This window comes from Acomys russatus, chromosome 5 (genome assembly GCF_903995435.1).
Source record: "Acomys russatus chromosome 5, mAcoRus1.1, whole genome shotgun sequence".
Taxonomy (NCBI): Eukaryota; Metazoa; Chordata; class Mammalia; order Rodentia; family Muridae; genus Acomys; species Acomys russatus.
In genome coordinates, this window is record NC_067141.1 from 53,423,550 (window position 1) to 53,441,871 (window position 18,322).

The 18,322-nt window shown below is 40.0% G+C and overlaps 1 pseudogene; it reads right to left on the minus strand.

The window, feature by feature from the left end:
* Nucleotides 1–3,560: 3,560 nt before the first annotated feature.
* Nucleotides 3,561–4,580, minus strand: LOC127190087 (pleckstrin homology domain-containing family A member 1-like; annotated as a pseudogene).
* Between the last annotated feature and the right edge of the window lie 13,742 nt (nt 4,581–18,322).

An 18,322-nucleotide genomic window follows, 5' to 3' on the forward strand; every position in this document is an offset into this window, starting at 1 on the left:
TGAAAAAGTCTTTTTGCTATTATGAAATTTACATTCCAATGTTTGAACTTTGTTGTTATTTTTCAGGATATGTTTTTACTTCTGTTATCTTTCTTTCATATATTACAATTTACAAGCAGTTTCTCCTCCCTCTACTCCTTCCAGTCCCTGTCCCATCTCACCTCTCCCCAGATCAACCCCTCCTCTGTTTCAAAGAAGCTAAAGGTGATGGAGGAGGAGGAGGAAGAAGGGGAGAAGGAAGAAGGAGTGGTGGAAGAGAAGCAGCAGACATCCCAGGGATACTACCAAATATGGCCTAACAAGATATAATAAGACTGGGCACAAATTCTCATATCGCAGCCAGACATGACAACCCAGTAAGAGGAATAGGGTCCCAAGAGCAAGCAAAAGAGTCAGAGACACAGACTCCCACTGTTGGGAGTTCCATAAGAACACCAAGCTGCACAACCATAAAGTCCTATACAGAGGACCTAGCTCAGACCCTACAGGGTCCAACTTCATCGTATCAGTTTTTGTAAACTCCTGTGAGCCCTGTTTAGTTGATTGTGTAGACTACGATCTTTTGGTGATCTTGATTCCTCTGCCTCCTGCAGTGCTTCCTCCTCCCACTTCCGTGGAGTTCCCCTGGCTCTGCCTAATGTGTGACTGTAGGTCTCTGCATCTGCTCACATCAGTTGCTGGATGAGTTCCCTCTGATGACAATTATGTATCTATGAATATAGGAGAATATCATTTGGAATCATTTGGCTGAAATCTTTTTTTTCAACTGTGTTTGGTTCTATGTTGGGTCTCTGTGCTCTCTGTCAGTCTCTGGTTCCTGGCCATCCAGGCAGTGCCAAGCACAGGCTCCCTCTTGTGGTGTATGCCTCAAGTTGGATCAGTCATGGGTTGGCCACTCCCACAAGTTGTGTGCTAACTTTGTCCCAGCATGTCTTCTTGGCAAAACAGATTGTAGGTCAAAGGGTTGATGTCCCAGGGCTACTGATAAAAGCCTTGCCTGGTTATAGAAGATGGCCAGTTCAGGCTCCGTATCCCCCACTGCTAGCAGATTTCATGAAGGATACTCCTGTAGATTCCAGGGAGCTTCTGCTGCACTAGACTTCTACATTGCCCCCCAAAAGCCCCACAATTCCAGTCATCTTTCCCAGTACTCTCTCCTTTCATTTCTTCCACCCCCTGCATGATCCCTCCTGTTCCCATCCCCACCTGCCCTCAGTTTCCTGAAAGATCTATTCCTTCTCAGGAAGATTCATGTGTGCTCACTTGAGCCCTCCTTGTTACATAGCCTTTCTGGGTCTGTGAATTGTAGCATGATTGTAATTTACTTAACAGCTAATATGAACTTATACTTGACCACATACCATCCTTGTCTTTCTGGGTTTAGGTTATCTCACTCAAGATGGTCTTTTCTAGTTCCATTCATTTGCCTGAAAATTTCATGGCATCATGAATTCTGAGCAGCTTATTCTCAAGTCAGGACAGTGTTCAACCAACTGGAAATACAAAGATACCAGGTTTAACAGTAAACATGAGGACACACATTCCCAATCTGAAAGGAGATACCTTACACAGATGCAAAAAAATGAAGCAAATATTACAATATTCAATGTAACTGTTGGCACTTCAGATGTGACATATTTACAAGAAAGTATACTTTAAAATAATTAAATAATTTTCATGAACTTGCAAAGGAATTGAGATAAATATTAAAAGATCCTGGCAATCACAAGAACATATTCCTATGCCTTTGAATAAAGGTAATTAAACAGAGCTAATATTTTACCACCATAAAAATATCAAGTTAATAATATGAAAATATGTTAAAATGAATGTGTACTGTGGAGGCTGTACCAAAGAAAATGATGCCATGCTCATCAATACTGCCAAGTGTCTATACAAGGGTTCCTAGGTATGTTCGTGAAAAAGGAACTTCCAAAACAGCCTGGATAGTGAACACGGCAGCAGAAGGGTGGTGACTGCTAAAAACCTTGTCGTCCTATGGTTTTCTTATGCAGATGCAAAAGAGAAAACTGCATAGAACTCTAACATATTAGCTTATGACTATAAAAGGTATATGGTGTGTTCTTGTGTTGGGCAACTAAATAGCACATCTTAACCCCTAAACCCCACCACTGTAGCAAATTTCTCATCCTCCAAGAAAGGAAAAACACTAACACTCACAACTCTAAAACCAAAGTATGAGACTGGAAATATCATATAACAGCAGCCCTGGGGAGAGCAAACATGTAAGACTGCCACAAAGCATCACTTGCTCAAGCCATTCTATTGCTCAACACCAAGCTCCTTAGAGAGGTGCTTCTGTTTATGATATTCCCCACAGTTAAATGCATACTGATTTGCTTTTCAAGATATAAATATTGCACAGATAGTAGAACACCAACATTTGGATGTCTCTGACATTAAATGTTATCTTATTTAACATATCAAACTATGCTACTGAAAGTAATTCATTCAAACATTTAAAGTCAGTCATTTAAGACTTTGAGATAAGAAGACACAGACACTTGAACACAGGTAATGACGAAAATCTAGAAGCCACAACAACTTCATGACTAAGGGCACTTATGACTTCACATAGGAACTGAGGTCTTTCACTGACCCAAATTCAGAAATAAGACCTATTAACAAAATTTTGATTTAAAAAAAATCAGATCTTCCAAATTTTTTAACCAAATAATTTTTACTGAAATAAAGTACTGATGGGCTCAAGTCCTAAGCTCTTTAAAATGAGTGTCCCATGCTGCATGTTAGTGACATAGGCCTATAACTTGGGAGGCAACAGAGGCAGGAAAATAACCACAAGTTCAAGAGAAGCCTGGTCTACAGACCAGCCAAGACTAGGACAGCGAAAGCTACACAGAGAAAACCTGTCCCTGCCCCCTCCAAAAAAGAGTCCCCTCCCCACAAAAAATCTTAGCTATTGCTGAGCTCTAATCTCTCCCTTTTGCTACGCCTGTTCAACCCTCACCTGCACCAGCAGTCTAATCCAATATTCTATGCAAAACTCACAATTCACCCAAGTAGCCAGAGTATTAAAAATGGTTAGAATTACTAAATATTCTACATTACAGTATATATTTTGCAGCACCACAGACATCATGAGTTTAGGAACTTTATGGCTGGCAATGCCCCACTTGATAACGTTAGTGGATTAGAATGTGTAAATACTGAATACTTAATAGGGAATCATATTAGCATTTCTAAAGAAATTTTAATGTTTTAAGTTGTTATTTAAAATTTCAAAGGCATTAGGAAAACACACACACACACACACACACACACACAAACACACACATTTTTACCACCCAAATATATAAAGCTTCAAGACAGTTGATATGGGTACAGCTATTTTTCTTCCTTCCTTAAAGAAATTGCATTGACTTGGCCACTCTCTAGATTCTTGGTTTGCCAGCTTAGAGTACATCCAAGAGGCAGTATAATATAAGCACGGAAATCTTTCACCTTCTATCATCTTTGGCTAGAAGCCTCATGAAAAATATTGCGGGATGAGTGGGGCAGGCAGCCCATGTGCTCCCACCTTACACATCATTGCCTGTCAGGCTGGTGCCGTCTGAGTCCACTGGCTCACCATCTTCTCCCTGAGGTGTGAGCAGAGCTTGTGCAGTCACTTTGGAAGCTGGTTCTCTTGGAGAGACAGTCTGGGCCTTGAAGTTCTCTGGCTTGACCTTGGCAAGAGAGTCGTAAAATCCTCTCTTCTCCATGGTATAGCTTGAGACCAGAGTGGCTACGGCTGCCCGGGCAGGATAGACTGCATCTTTGGATTCAGAAGGACAGGCGGAAATGCTCAGAAGACGCTGATCTGCCAAATCCCCGCTGTGCTAAGATGGCGCCAGAGACTGCTTTAATCCAACTGTGCATCTCTTCAGGCCTATCAGCCTGTTCATAAAAAGTTTGAGAAGTCGTTATAGTTTCAAACAGGGCGTCCCTCATGATTACGACACTTTGCCTGCCCTCCTAGACTTTATGAACTTAAAGTGGTATCACCCACAGAGGTTCTTTTCCCAGTTCAGATTCGAAGTAGGCTATTGTGTTTTCATCCTATTGAAAATATCTTCTCTTCCAGTTTTTCATACAATACCCTGCTTTGATAACTGCACTGTCTTAGGTGGCTTAGGAGCAAAGTAAGGAAGATGGCTTTGTGACCCTTTCAAATTGTTTCTGTCAACACTTCCACCATATTTGTTTACTTCTTTCTGAGTTGGAGCGGTAATGGGTACACCACCAACAGTTCTATAAGACACTTTCTTCTTGCCACAAGCACCTTGGCGACTCACGCTGCCAGAGGCTGGCTGTGGGGCTGACTGCTTTGGTACATTGGCTTGTAGAAGTATTATGTCATTCCTGCATTCACAACAAAACAGAACTCTGCCTTTCGACTTAGCTCAGTAGCATCGTAATAGCTCCAACCCATGATGGTCCTGAAGGCAGGTTCTGTGGTATCCAGGATGCTGTCGCAGAAATTCTCTGCTGTTTTCATTTTCTAGAAATGTGGTCTAGAAAAACCACAAAATGCAATTCTGTCGATCCACATAAGGCATTTCTGGGTGTGAGCATTACAAACAGCCTCCACCCGCAAACAACCGTGCCTCCTCGGTTCCAACTCCTTCAGGCACCCAGTTACCTGGGAGCAGCACCCACAACAGCCTGCCCACGCACTGATGCCATGAAAATTTTAACAGCCGAGTAATACTCCATTGTGCAAGTGTACCACTGTTTGTTTATCCATCCTTTGGTTGAGAGGCATCTAAGTTGTTTCCAGTTTCTGGCTATTATAACCAAAGCTGTAGTGAATATCTTTGAGCAAGTGTCCTTGTGTTAGGATGGTGGGTATCTCTAATGGTTTGTGGATAGTGCCTTTTCCCTGGTGCTCTGCCTTGCATAATCAGTTTGTTTAGCACTGTTGGATATTTCCAGCACCACAGTGTTATTACTCCTCATAGCTTTATTGGTTGTAATGAATGACTGGGCATTTCAAATATGTTTCTTTGTTAGAGAGACACACTGACCCTACAGTTCCCACAGAGGTGGAACATTGGCAATATGAGTCAGTGTGGTATAGACAGCAGAGCTGATCAGGAACACCTTCTGTGCCTACTCCTATAACAGGAGTATTGGCTGCTGCCCAGCAATGAGGGTTTCCACAGGCATGGCTGAGATTAGCTCTAGTACTTAAGAAGCTTTCTGTTACTGACTGTTCCAGTCAAGGAAAAGGCCTGAAACCTTTACTTTCTGGTTAGCCAATAGTTCAGGTCCAGGTGTCAGCCAGAATCATAGACCTACCCTACCCTATCTGCTGACTTCACTCTTAGCCCTGTCAGCAGTGTATGTTAAAACAAGGTGTGGTGACAGAAAAAGTAATGTGTTATTTCTCTCAGCTGCTAGTGTGCATGTGTGTGTGTGTGTGTGTGTGTGTGTGTGTGTGTGTGTGTGTGTCTGTCTGTCTGTCTGTCTCTTCCAAAGGCAAGACTTCAGATCCCCTGACTACTGCTATTAACACTCATGTCAGCTCAATAGCTGGAGCTTTTATTTTCCTGAACATTTAAGCTTAAAGGTCTGTCTGGGCTCTGAGTTGGTTTTGCTGTAGCTCAATGAAGAACACCCTGTCAAGACTGTGAGACCCTGAGCTCGATGCCCAGCACCATATACACCAATAATAAAACCAGTAACCGCAGAGAAGATAAAGCAACAAGAATGACAGAAAGACATACAATCTGAGGCAATTCCTTTCCACTGAGGCCTACGTTGTCTAAGTCAAGCACAGTTACTCTTTGTATGTGATGCTATTATCTTGTGTTGTGTTGTGTTATGCTATGTTTGTATATTATATTGTCTCTTCCATTGTGCAGAAGCTTTTAAATTTCATACAATCCAATTGTCAATTCCTGGAGTCCTTTTCAAAGAATATTTGTGTGTATTTATATCTCAAAATCTTTTCCCTGTGCTTTTCTCTAAAAGTTCAAGTTTCATATCTTACATGAAGGTTTTCCATTTTGAAATTATGTTTGTACAGGGTAAGACACAGAGATGTAGCTTTATTCTTCTACATGTGTGTACACGGCTTGCTCAACAACATTTGTTCAGGGGGCCTATTTTTTCTCCAATCTACCTTTATTTATTTTTTTTTTTTTTTGGTCATTTTTATCAAAATCAACAGGCTGAAACTGAATCCTCTATTCCAATCAATTATGTGTCTGTTTTAGTGCCAGCATCATGCTGCTTTGGTTGATATAACTGTAGAATAACTTGAAATCAGGTGTGGTGATATCTCCAGCATTACTACCTTTTTCTCAGAGTTGCATTGGCTATTCAAGTATTTTGTATTCTCATGTGAGTTTAGAACTTTTTCCATTTCTGAAAACAATGTCATTGGAATTTTGATGAAGATTGCAGTGAATCTGTAGATCACTTGGGTAAGAGGCACACTGGTAGAAGGTAATTTTCTGAGGCCAGGAGCATGGGCCAACATTCCATCTGTCAGCGCGTCTTCCTCAGGTTCATTCCTCCATGTAAATCTTCATTGCAGAAGTCTTTCTCTTCTCTGCTTGGGCTTAGTTTTGTTTAGTTTTTGAGGTTATCATAAGTGAGATTTTTTTTTCCTGATGCTTTTATCAAAATGTTTATTACTACATTTTTGGAAAAGTGTTGATTATTTACAATGTATATTGTATTGTGTGGTGATCGTACTGTATGGTAACTTTGTATTCTCCTCCTCGCTAAAAGTGTTCATCAGATCTTAATTTTCTAGTAGCATCATTAACATTTTTATGAATAGAAACATTTTATCTAAACAAAAGGATATTTTGATTTCTTCCTTTCCTATAATACAATGTTGTGCAATAATTACTCCATCCTAAACCCGCAAACTAGTATGTTACCTAGCATTCAGATTTCCCACATTATACTTGGGTTTTACTCATATCGTAGGCCCAGCTCATTCCTCCTGGTGCTCCCCCGCCCCGCTCAGACACACAACCCCATCCTCTCCATATGTACCCTTCCTATTCTTCCTGTTCTTTCTCCTCCTCTCACTGGACCTTGATGTCCCACCCTATTCTCCATTATTGCTCAGCATTGTCAAGTTGTCTGTTGTTGGCAACACAGAGACCAGCTGGTGACATGGTTACACAAACTTAAGACAGGAGATACTTAGAATAAACATCACAATACAGGGTCTGGATGGAAACCAGATAGTGTAGTAGAAAATTTGAATAAACAAGAGTAAACTGTACACAAGAATATTATACCAACACATGGGTTTCGTTTTGTGAAGCAGGACTTAAATCCAATCTGAAACTAGTTGGTCACCCCTATGTTTGTGCCACTATTGCATGAATTGGCATATTCTACCAGCTTAATTGTTATTGTGGCTCATGGGTTTACACCTGGGTAAGACTGATAATTATTTTTTCTCCTCTGTTAGTGTATGTAGCATCGTCTGGCACCATGAAAGCTGCACCACAGAGATAAAGTTTCCAGGTTTACACAAACTTGATTTTTTTTTTCATTTTCCATGACTCAAGTGTATTCTATATTTAGCAGTAGGGTCTTAACATCAAATCATGCATAGTAACCAAACAACAAGGCAATAGTCTGCAATGTTTGGAGGACTTTGGTAGCTTACTGATCAACAAGCCCAAAATAAGTAACCCACTCTTAAACTGGGCTTTGTATTTGATGGCCTGTGGTATCTAGAAGAAGCATTATTTCCCTGTTAATAGGATGTTTGTCTATTGTTTATGTACACACATGTGCATACTTTTATATTTTAGGAAGATCCTGCAGTACTAGTTTTCCATGTGGCTTTCTCAAAGGCCTTTAGTGTTTCTTACCCCTCCCCACATTTTCCCTCTATCCTTCCATTCTTCCTCCCATTCTACCCAATCATGCCTCTTCTATTATTCCCTGTCCTTCCCTTCATATCACTTCTATTCTGCTCATTGGTCCCAATCAATTCAAATTTAAACACACAGATCCAAAGTCAGAGCTCAAATCTACATATAAGAGAAAGAGCGTACACCGTTTGTCTTTGTGTGCCTGGCATGTCTCACGCAGGATTGGTTGCTTCGAGAGCCATCCATTACTTGAAATTTTCATAATTTTGTTTTTCTGAGCAGCTGAATAGTGTTCTACTTTGTATGAGTGCCACATTTACATAGTCCACTCATCAGTTTGTAGGCATCTAGGCTCTTTCTAATTCCTGGGTACTGTGAATAGAGCACAAGTAAACACACATTAGTAAGAGTTTCTGAAGTAAGACATTAATAACTTTGGTAATATGTTCATGAGTGGTATAGATGAATCATAATTCCATATTTTTGAGGCATCTCCAAACTCATTTCCATAGTGGCTAAACCAGTTTTCACTCCCACTAACAATGAATAAGCCTTTCTCTTTCCCAAAACCCACAGCACAGTTCCCCTGGAATTGGAGTCACAGACAGCTATAGAATACCACAGGGGTGGTGGGAACTGAACCTGGTCCTCTACAAGAGCATCAAGTGCTGTTTGCTGCTGAGCCAACTCTAAAGCCCCATTTTTCTCATGTCTTGTTTCTTTTTCTTTAGTCTTCTCTCACACTACACATCCTGACCACAGCCTCCCTCCCCTTTCTCCACTCCTCCCAGTTCTCTCCCCCACCTCTTCTCTCCCATCAGACCCACTTTGCCCCTGTGTTCATTCAGAATAGAGAAGGCCTCCGATGGATATCACGGAACATGACATAACAAGATGCAATAAGACTGGGAACACACCCTGATACTAAAGCTGGACAAGACAGCCCAGTAGGAGGAAAAGGGTCCCAAGAGCAAGCAAAAGTCAGTGACACCACTACACCCACTGTTAGGAGTCCCATAAAAACCCTGAGCTAAACAACCACAGCATGTATGCAGAAGACCTAGTATAAGCTCATGCAGACTCCGTGGTTGTTGCTTTAGTCTCCATGAGCCCTATGAACCCGGCTTAGTTGAGTCTATAGATTGGCCATGTTTTCCTGGTGTCCTCAACCCCTCTGGATCATACAGTCCTCCCCCTTATGATGGTTTACTTTTCCATTTTGTAAAGTTCTCCCTCATCTGCCCTTCTACCATAGAACTCTAGTGTTCTGCCTAGTCATCCACTTCAATGTGCAGTCACATCACTGTGACTCTAGTTTACTACGATGGAGGAAGTGACAAAATCTGGGTTCTTTTCCTCTGGCCTCCTGCCATCTTGCTCAAGCAGGCTTGTATCCTTATCTCTTTCTCCCTAAGTCTCTCATCCTATACAGGGATTTTCTCACAATGCACATTAAGCCAAATGAATTCTAACTAAATAAATAATGATGCTACATTTACCAATCAAGTAGGATTATTTTTTTTTAAAGATTTGTTTTAATTTCTGTGTATGTGTGTGAAAAAGAGTGCATGTCACATGTATGTGAGTCAGTGGAGGCACCAGGAGGAGATGCTGGAGTCCCATGTACATTATTATTACTGCCACCAGTCACTTTGAACTCCATGTTTAAGTATATGAGACCAGCAGCGTGTGGCAGAGAAAAGATTTTACCATCTGAGCAATTTTCAATTCCACCCTGACCCTACCTTGTGAACGTCAGATGCCCCTTTAGTGATGCGGTGTCTTTATAATATCAGCCATGGAACTGGCCCAGCTCCTGAAAGTTGTGTCATTAATTTTTTTTAATTTTTTTATTAATTTATTCTTGTTACATCTCAATGGTTATCCCATCCCTTGTATCCTCCCATTCTTCCCTCCCTCCCATTTTCCCATTATTCCCCTCCCCTATGACTGTTCCTGAGGGGGATTACTTCTCCCTGTATATGCTCATAGGGTATCAAGTCTCTTCTTGGTAACCTGCTGTCCTTCCTCTGAGGTGCTATCTCAGAAAAATGGGAATAGGTCTTCCTCAAGACCCAGCTATTCCACTCCTTGGCATATACCCAGAAGATGCTCCAGCACACAACAAGAAAATTTGCTCAACCATGTTCATAGCAGCCTTATTCATAATAGCCAGAACACGGAAACAGCCTAAGTGTCCATCAGTAGAAGAATGGATAAAGAAACTGTGGTACATATACACTATGAAATACTACTCAGCTATGTGTCATTAATTTTTAAAATTAACATAATACATTTGGTTTTTCACTAGCTATAAATGCAGAATGAAATGGGTAAAGCATGAAGTTTGCCTTTATTATTTGAATTGAGTCCAAAAGTTGGTCGAGCGTTCAAGAAATTGTAACATTAATATTGCTTAGCATTTATAGTCTAAATATATTATTTTATCTTTTAAGCTGAGTGAGTATGTAACTGTTGGCATCACATCTAGTTCTGGAACCAAAGCTGACCCGAATCCAAAGCCCCGGCTTCTAATACGTCCTTGTGTTATCTCTCCATATGAGAAAGCCGGAAACCACTGCACTGAGTAGGGAAGCTCAGGGCACTTGCTTGTTAGAAACCCTCAGGCAATCGGTACAGTGAGCAAGAGCAGAAAATAGGATAGATCCAGAGTGAATAGAGACACTCCAGCCAAATGTCACAAGTGTGGAGAGAAAGGGAGCAGCCAAACCAAAAACGGAGGCTGGGGAAGGAATGGGTATTGCCCAGACAGACTCACAAAAACCATGTGCATACATATGTAAAGTGAGATACCCAAATTCTGAGTCAAGCCAGGTTGGCAGAGGGCAGGTCCAGGTCTTCCAGTTTGGTTGGTGTTCATCTGACAGACCTGTCAACGGGAAAATAATCATGGCTTTTTTGTAGCCGTGGCACCTAAGATAAAAGCAGTCACCTCCTGCCTCAGCCCAGAGTGTGTCCCCTCAAAGAGGCTGTGCTCTCCATCCTTGGAAAGTTGTGTAGATTTCAAGGGAACACTCCTCACTTGTATGCAAACAGAATCTGGGATTTTCAGAGATCACATCCCATATGATAATGCTCTTGCCTTATCATCACAACTAATGCTCCTGTGCCTGAATATTTCACATCTTTTGCAATCCTGTCCAGTTTACCCAATTCCAGTGTGTTAGCTTTTGAATCATTGTTTTATATTTATTATACTATATTATATTTTATATTATATTAAATCGTATTATATTATAATCCCTTAAGAACCTACTTAATTTTAATGGAAGACAAAAAGGAGTGGATCTGGATGAGAAGGAAGGGGGACAGAGAAGAGCAGAGGGGAGGGAAACCATAATCATGATATTTATATGGGAAAAATCTGTTTTCAATTAAAAAAAATGTAAAATAAATTACACACTGTAAGTATAAATTTTGATGGGATTTAATGAATTTAAACATTTATGTAATGACCTTTCCAGACAAGAACTTTCGTCACTATAAAGAAAAAAGAAAAAAATCCTTTTCTCCCAGCCCAGCATTTTAGGTGTTGTTTGCAGTAATTACAGCCACCACCACTACAGTGTCAACCAGACACATTAGATCAATACAAGTGACCTAGATCTTTGTGGGCCCTCCCTCTTTAAGACATAACAGGTTCTATAGATTTTGTTTTAATTTTTATTTATTTAATCACTTTATGCCCTGATCCCATACCTCCTCTCTGGCCAGTCCCCTCCCATTCTCCCTTCCCCTTCTCTGAGAAGGGGAGGTCCCCAAGAGGTACCAACCCACCTAGGCACCTCAAGTCACAGCAGGACTAAGCAAATCTTTTTTCTCTGAGGCCAGAAAAGGCAGCACAGCTAGGGAAAGGGGATCCCAAGGTAGACAACAGTCAGAGACAGCCCCTATTTCCATTGTTAGGGGAGGCACATGATGACTTCCTGCACATCTGCTACACATGTGTAGGGAATCTAGGTCCGGCCCATTCAAGCTCTTTTGTTGGTGGATCAGTCTATATAAGCCCTCATGGAGTAAGGCTAGTTTACTCTGTAGGTCTTCTTGTGGTGTCCTTGATCTCCCCAGCTCCCTCTATCCTTCCTCCCACTCTTCCACAAACCTCCTCTAACTCTGCCTATTGTTTGGCTGTGGGTCTCTGCATCTGTTTCCATCAGCTGCTGGACAAAGCCTTTCAGAAGGCAGTTGTGTCAGGCTTCTATTTGCAAGCATAGCAGAGTATTATTAATAGTGTAGGGGTTGGCTCTCTCCCATGGGGTAGGTGTCAAATTGGACCAGTCATTGGATTGCCATTCCCTCAATCTCTGCTCCCTATATTTTTTGCAGGCAAGAAAAATTTTGGGCAGAAGGTTTTATGGGTACGTTGGTTTCACCATCCATCCACTAGAAGTCCCACCTGACTATAGGAAGTGGTAATTTCAGGCTCCATGTCCCCCACTGTTAGGGATCTCAGCTAGGGTCAGCCCAATAGACTCCTGGGGGGCTCCCCTGCCCAGAAGATGCTCCCCTATTTCCAGTCCCTCTCCAGTTCCTCCCCTCCTCCCTACCACCATCACCACCCCCTCCACAACTGATCCATGGTCCCACTATCCTCCCCACCCCTGCTCCCATGCAGCTCCCTCCCTCCATCTTACTTCAGATGCCTATTTCATTTCCTCTTTTGTGTGAGATGCAAGCATCCTTCCTTGGACTCTCTAGGTAATGAAAATAATGGAAAAGATTACACTGTGGGAAAATGTTCCTGTGTCTATACTCTCATCAGATCCTGCCAAAGTGATTTCATAGGCATTTTTAGTCTTTATCAGCTACAACGTAAAGAAATTGCTAGATGTACATAATTGTATCTAAACAATGGAAGTCTCAGAATCAGTTCCACTTTTTTATTACTGGGTAATCCTGGAAGAGATAGCAATGTTCTTTTTTACACAATAAAGACACCATTCTTACATAAGCTATCACAAGGGTCAAAAATCAGTATAAAGGATACATGTATAACATAACACTTAACCATGAGCTCTATAGTAAAATACGTTTGAGTTCTGGCACCAATACAGTTATATCCGTAAACAAATTATTTAAACATTCTAATTCACAGTTTTCATTTTCTAAGAGAAAGATATTAGTCCCACTATTATTGGATTACTATAACACAATGTAGTGAAAAAATTTACTATATTACTAATTACATGAAAAGACATCAACAAATATTATTACCTAAAAATACTATGTAAAAATAATAGCTTAGTATGTTTCTATTTTAATCACATTCCTATATGGAAAAAGAAGAATTCTTAATCTACATTAGAGCAAAATAAACCATAGTATTATGTGAAAAATGTAAATTCATTATAATAAGATGTGTCTCTTAACTTCATGGAACTTAGACATAGTTTTTATGCATAATAAAAAATATCTCTCATACGGCTAAGCACTGAAAATGTTATCCGTGGGAGATATTTTGGCTAACATAAGTAAGACCTGAATTCACTCCACAGCACCACAAAATAAACAAAAAAAAATAGCAACAACAAAACACTTGACAGATACCATGCTAAGCACTTCGATGTATGAACTCACTTAATTCTCATAGGAGCCCTGTGGACATACTGCTTCACTAACTTTAAGTACGAAGAGGTTGAATGTGCAGAGCGTTATAAATCAGATGTTTCACTATAAGAGTCAGCACTCTTGTCCCACAGTGATGGTATCCTGTCTTTTATGTTGCAATTTTGACCATAGAATAGTATTATAAGTCAACCAATTATTCCCTGTTTAGTCAATGGTCTAGTATTTTATTCAGAGCTGTTCTATCTGTTGGAGGAAGATGAAGGCAGGACGTATGGAGTATGTGACTAGAAATAAGACATTAGTATTTATAAAAATGCTACTATGTGAAAATTCCATTCAAAACACACATTGTCACATTTGGTCCTTACCAAAGTTTATGAGTTAGGTATTGATAACCTTCATAGGAGAAATCTAAATAGCAAAAATATTTAAATAAGGGATTCAAAATCAATGGACAAATAACAATTTAATTGTCCTAGTTACTTAAAGATTTTCTGTATGTTCCTATGGCTGGTATCCTGATATAACCTGATATAACCATATGCATAGAAAGGTTACAGGTTTACAATGTATCCTAACAATAAACTAACAGACCGTATGTGAATGTCTACACAGGTGTTGTGAGGGCTGGATTCAATAAAGGTATGAAAAGAGCCCAGAAGGTTGTATGATCCAAGAAGATATTCCAGAGGGAGCAAAAGATGACGTGGGTTGTATAAGAGGTGTTGCAGTGTCAACTAACAGCAACAACAACAAAGCAGAGAGGGTAAAGGTTGCCTACTTCCTAATGGACTTAGGTAGAAGCCCTATCTCTTGACCAGCAGTACTATACATGTCTTGTAATTAATTTCATTTCCCCATCACCTAGGTACAGAGTCAATGATTGATAAATAATTAAGGGAGAGAGTATCCCTATGAAGTGATTGGCTACATTTAATGGGAGCCGTGTGACATGTAATTAATTATGACATGTAATTAATACAGCTTTGTCAAAACAAGGAGATCCCAAAATTTGTGGACAAATGGATAGAACTAGAAACAATCATACTGAGTGAGTTAACCCAGAAGCAGAAAGACTCACATGGTATATACTCACTTATAATTGGACACTAGCCCAAAAGGCATGTCCCATGAAAGTCTTCACTTACCAGGAGATTAAGATTGATGTGAAGACATCCTATTGGGACTCTAGGTAAGAGAAATATAGGAGAATGGGGAAATAGAAGGATCCAGAGGGTCCTAGAAACCTACAAGAAGAACACCATGACAGGTGGATCTGAGCCCAGGGCGTCTGATCAAACTACTACACCAACCAAGGACAATACAAGCAGTAAACATCTAACCCCTACTCTGATACCCAATGGACAAGACATGCTCCACAGTTGTGTGGAGAGCAGGGACTGACTCTGACATGAACTCTGGTGACCCATATTTGACCACTTCCCCTTGGTAGGGAGGCCTGGTGGCACTCAGAGAAAGAATAAGCAGGCTACCAAGATGAGACTTGATAGCCTATAACCTTATAGTGAGGGAAGAGGGCTCCCTTGGGAATAAGGTGAAAGCAGGAGGGAGAGAGAAACAGGAGGATACAAGTGATGGGATAACAATTGAGATGTGATCTGAATAAATTAACTTTTAAAAGAAAGAAAAAAATAAAATCTGATAAAAACAACAACAAAGCCCTACTCAGTCAAAATTCCTAACTAAGTATTCTGCTGTGTGCCTCACTGAGGGGTGGGGGGGTCTTCATTTGAATATGCCACCTACAAGAGTTCAAATGCAAATGAGATATAGAGAATGCCATACATAAATTGTATGCATTAAGCAATGTAGATAGGTGAACCTGCTTGGAGGAAGTGGAGGAGGAGGATGACTAGGATGACCCTCCCTCTTACAAAGCTTTGACCTTTGTGATAAGCACAGTTCTGAGCCTATCACTCCTAAGAGTGTTACCACCATCAACCACCAGCATGTTGTGCCCTAAATCCTTTTTTTCATCTTATTATTTTATTCATATTACATCTCGATTGTTAGCCTTTCCCCTGTTTCCTCCCATTCTTCCCTCCCTCCCACTTCCTCCCTTCTCCCCTCCCCTATGTCTGTGATTGAGGGAGACCTCCTCCCCCTATATATGCTCTTAGAATATCGAGTCTCTTCTTGGTAACTTGCTATCCTTCCTCTGAGTGCCACCAGGTCTCCCCATCCAGGGGACATGGTCAGAAAAGGGGCCCCAGAGTTCGTGTGAAAGTCAGATCTCACTCTCCACTCAACGGTGGAGAATATCATGATCGTCGGCTAGGTCTTAGTCAGCTATTAAAAACAAGGAATTCCCGAAATTTGTGGACAAATGGATTGATCTAGAAATTATTATAATGAGTGAGTTCACCCAGAAGCAAAAAGAGACAAACGGTATATACTCACTTATATCAAAACACTAGTCCAAGGGATACGTACCATGAAAAACTTTACTTACCAAGAAAGTGGGTCAGAGGAGAAGACATCCTATTGAGACTTTAGGCGAGAGTAGCATGGAAGAAAGAGGAAATAGTAGGACCCACAGGGTCCTGGAAACCTACAAGAAGAACTTTATGACAGGCAGATCTGGGTCCTGGGGTCCTCCTCAAACTAAGGCACCAGCCAAGGAGAATATAGGCATTAAACTTCGAACCCCTAAATCCTTTTTAAATGAGAGTTTTCTCTTAGACCAGGTATATGGGGATGGATGTAAGTTCAACTAGACAATGCTGGTTTTAACATTTTTACTATTCAAAAGCTTTAACATTTTTATTATTTATGATCAATCTGTTTATTTGTATTTCTTTCTTTCTTTTTTTCTTTATCATAGCTGTACTATTTTTTAAGATGTGTGTAATTTGGAAAAACAGATTCATTGTCACTAACATTTTTTAAAATGTCATCCCTTTAGGAAATCTCAAAATAATCCTTTATTTTATAAATCATGAGTATTACCAATTTTGCTTTATATAAAGGATGGAGAAATGAAACTTTACATGTAATTTAAAGTATTTTTCACTAACCAAAGTGTGCTAGTGAAACATCAATATGCATACTCATGCGTCCATGCATATTTATGCTACTGCTGGGCCTCATCCAATTTTTAGGATACAAAGTAAATAGGGTAAGTCACCCAGTAAGAAAGGAACCAAGTCCAACTCCAAGAGACAGAATATCATGTGAGGTATTACTCTAGAGAAATTTTGTCTTGAAGGCATTGTTTTTTCATATTTAATTTTTCAAAATTCCTATAACTCTCTATTGTGTTATGTGAATAAGACTTAAGCTTTTAACTTTGAGTTATAACCAAATACAATTATTGTCCTTTGAAGCTATGCAATATGTTAAGAAAAGCCGTTAGGCAGAGGTAAGACAACCAGGAATTTGAGACCTCAAGATTCCCCACTCAAAAAGAGAGAGAGAGAGAGAGAGAGAGAGAGAGAGAGAGAGAGAGAGAGAGAGAGAGAGACGAGAGAGAGAGGAGAGAGAGAGAGGAGAGAGGAGGGGAGAGAGGAGGAGAGAGAGAGAGAGAGAGAGAGAGAGAGAGAGAGAGAGAGAGAGAGAGAACCAAAGGTTTTGGTGTGGAAAAAGCAATCACATAAACAAAAGAAGACTTGTCAGGGAAAATGTTATTTTTGGCCCAAGATACACATGTTTTCAGCAATTTTGATCAATGATTGAGCAGTGCTCCTTAACAATTTGCTGAGTTACAATAAGATTCTTTGATGGAGACATAAATTTCTTCCTAAATACAGAAATACATTTTTCCTAAATATTGCCTCTTAATTTACATTTTTATCTACAGTCTCCTTATAGCTCTAATATCATCTGGCTGTAGAGAAAACAAAGAAATTAATGAACTTCTAGAGGCTACAGGCTAGCTACTATTCCCCATTTCGTTTAAGGAAGATGTTTCAATTCACTTCATTTTAATCAAGGTCAATATGATGATGACTGAACAATCTAACTATATTTAATAAAATAAAGTATTCATTATTACTTATAGGAATATCATAAACATGACTACATCACAAATATAATATTCAGCTGCATGTTGAATACCTTTAAAAATAATAAGCCCACATAATAAGGGTGATAAATTGTTACCAAAAAAGATTATCCTCATATATCTGGTATAATATGGTTTCCGTACAAGAAAAACAATAAGAAGAATTCCTCAGATGATTAAAATATAAGTCATAGTGGTAACTGTTTTGGAGACTAGTTCAAACTGTCATGGAATTTTTTGGAAAGTTCTGGGAAGTGCAATGTTGTTAGTATTGATTTGTTGTTCAAAGTCATGACAGCAAATGCACACTAATAACAGTAACATTGTGCTTTACACGACTTTCTAAAAAGTCAGTAAAAGTTTGTCAGAGTATTGTTTAATAGTCCAAAGCTCCAAGCCATTTCAGACAAGTGCACATATCTCTGCTTTTATACTGTCAATCAGAACAAAACATGTTTGGATATTTCAACAAAGCCTAAATTAATGTGGCTTAGCAACTAAGTTCTTCTCGTTCCAACAAGCTGAGACATGGCTTTTACTCAACAGGAAATTTCTCATTCAATTGAAATAGATCTTATGATTTGGACAAATAGGGTTAATAGCTTCATTTCTGAAGGGATTTCACAGTAAAACCAAACAGAAATGCCTGGCAGCTTAGGTTCTCAGTAGGTTTACAAGAAGACACAGAAGGCTGCAGCACATGGACCTCGATTGTGTGTTGCTCATGCTGAATTGAGGATTAACGTGTCCTCACCGTTTTGGGGCATACATCTCTACCTTCTTTAAGAAAGAAGGTACATGGTCTCTAGAGCCACAGCCAAATCGATTGCTGCCA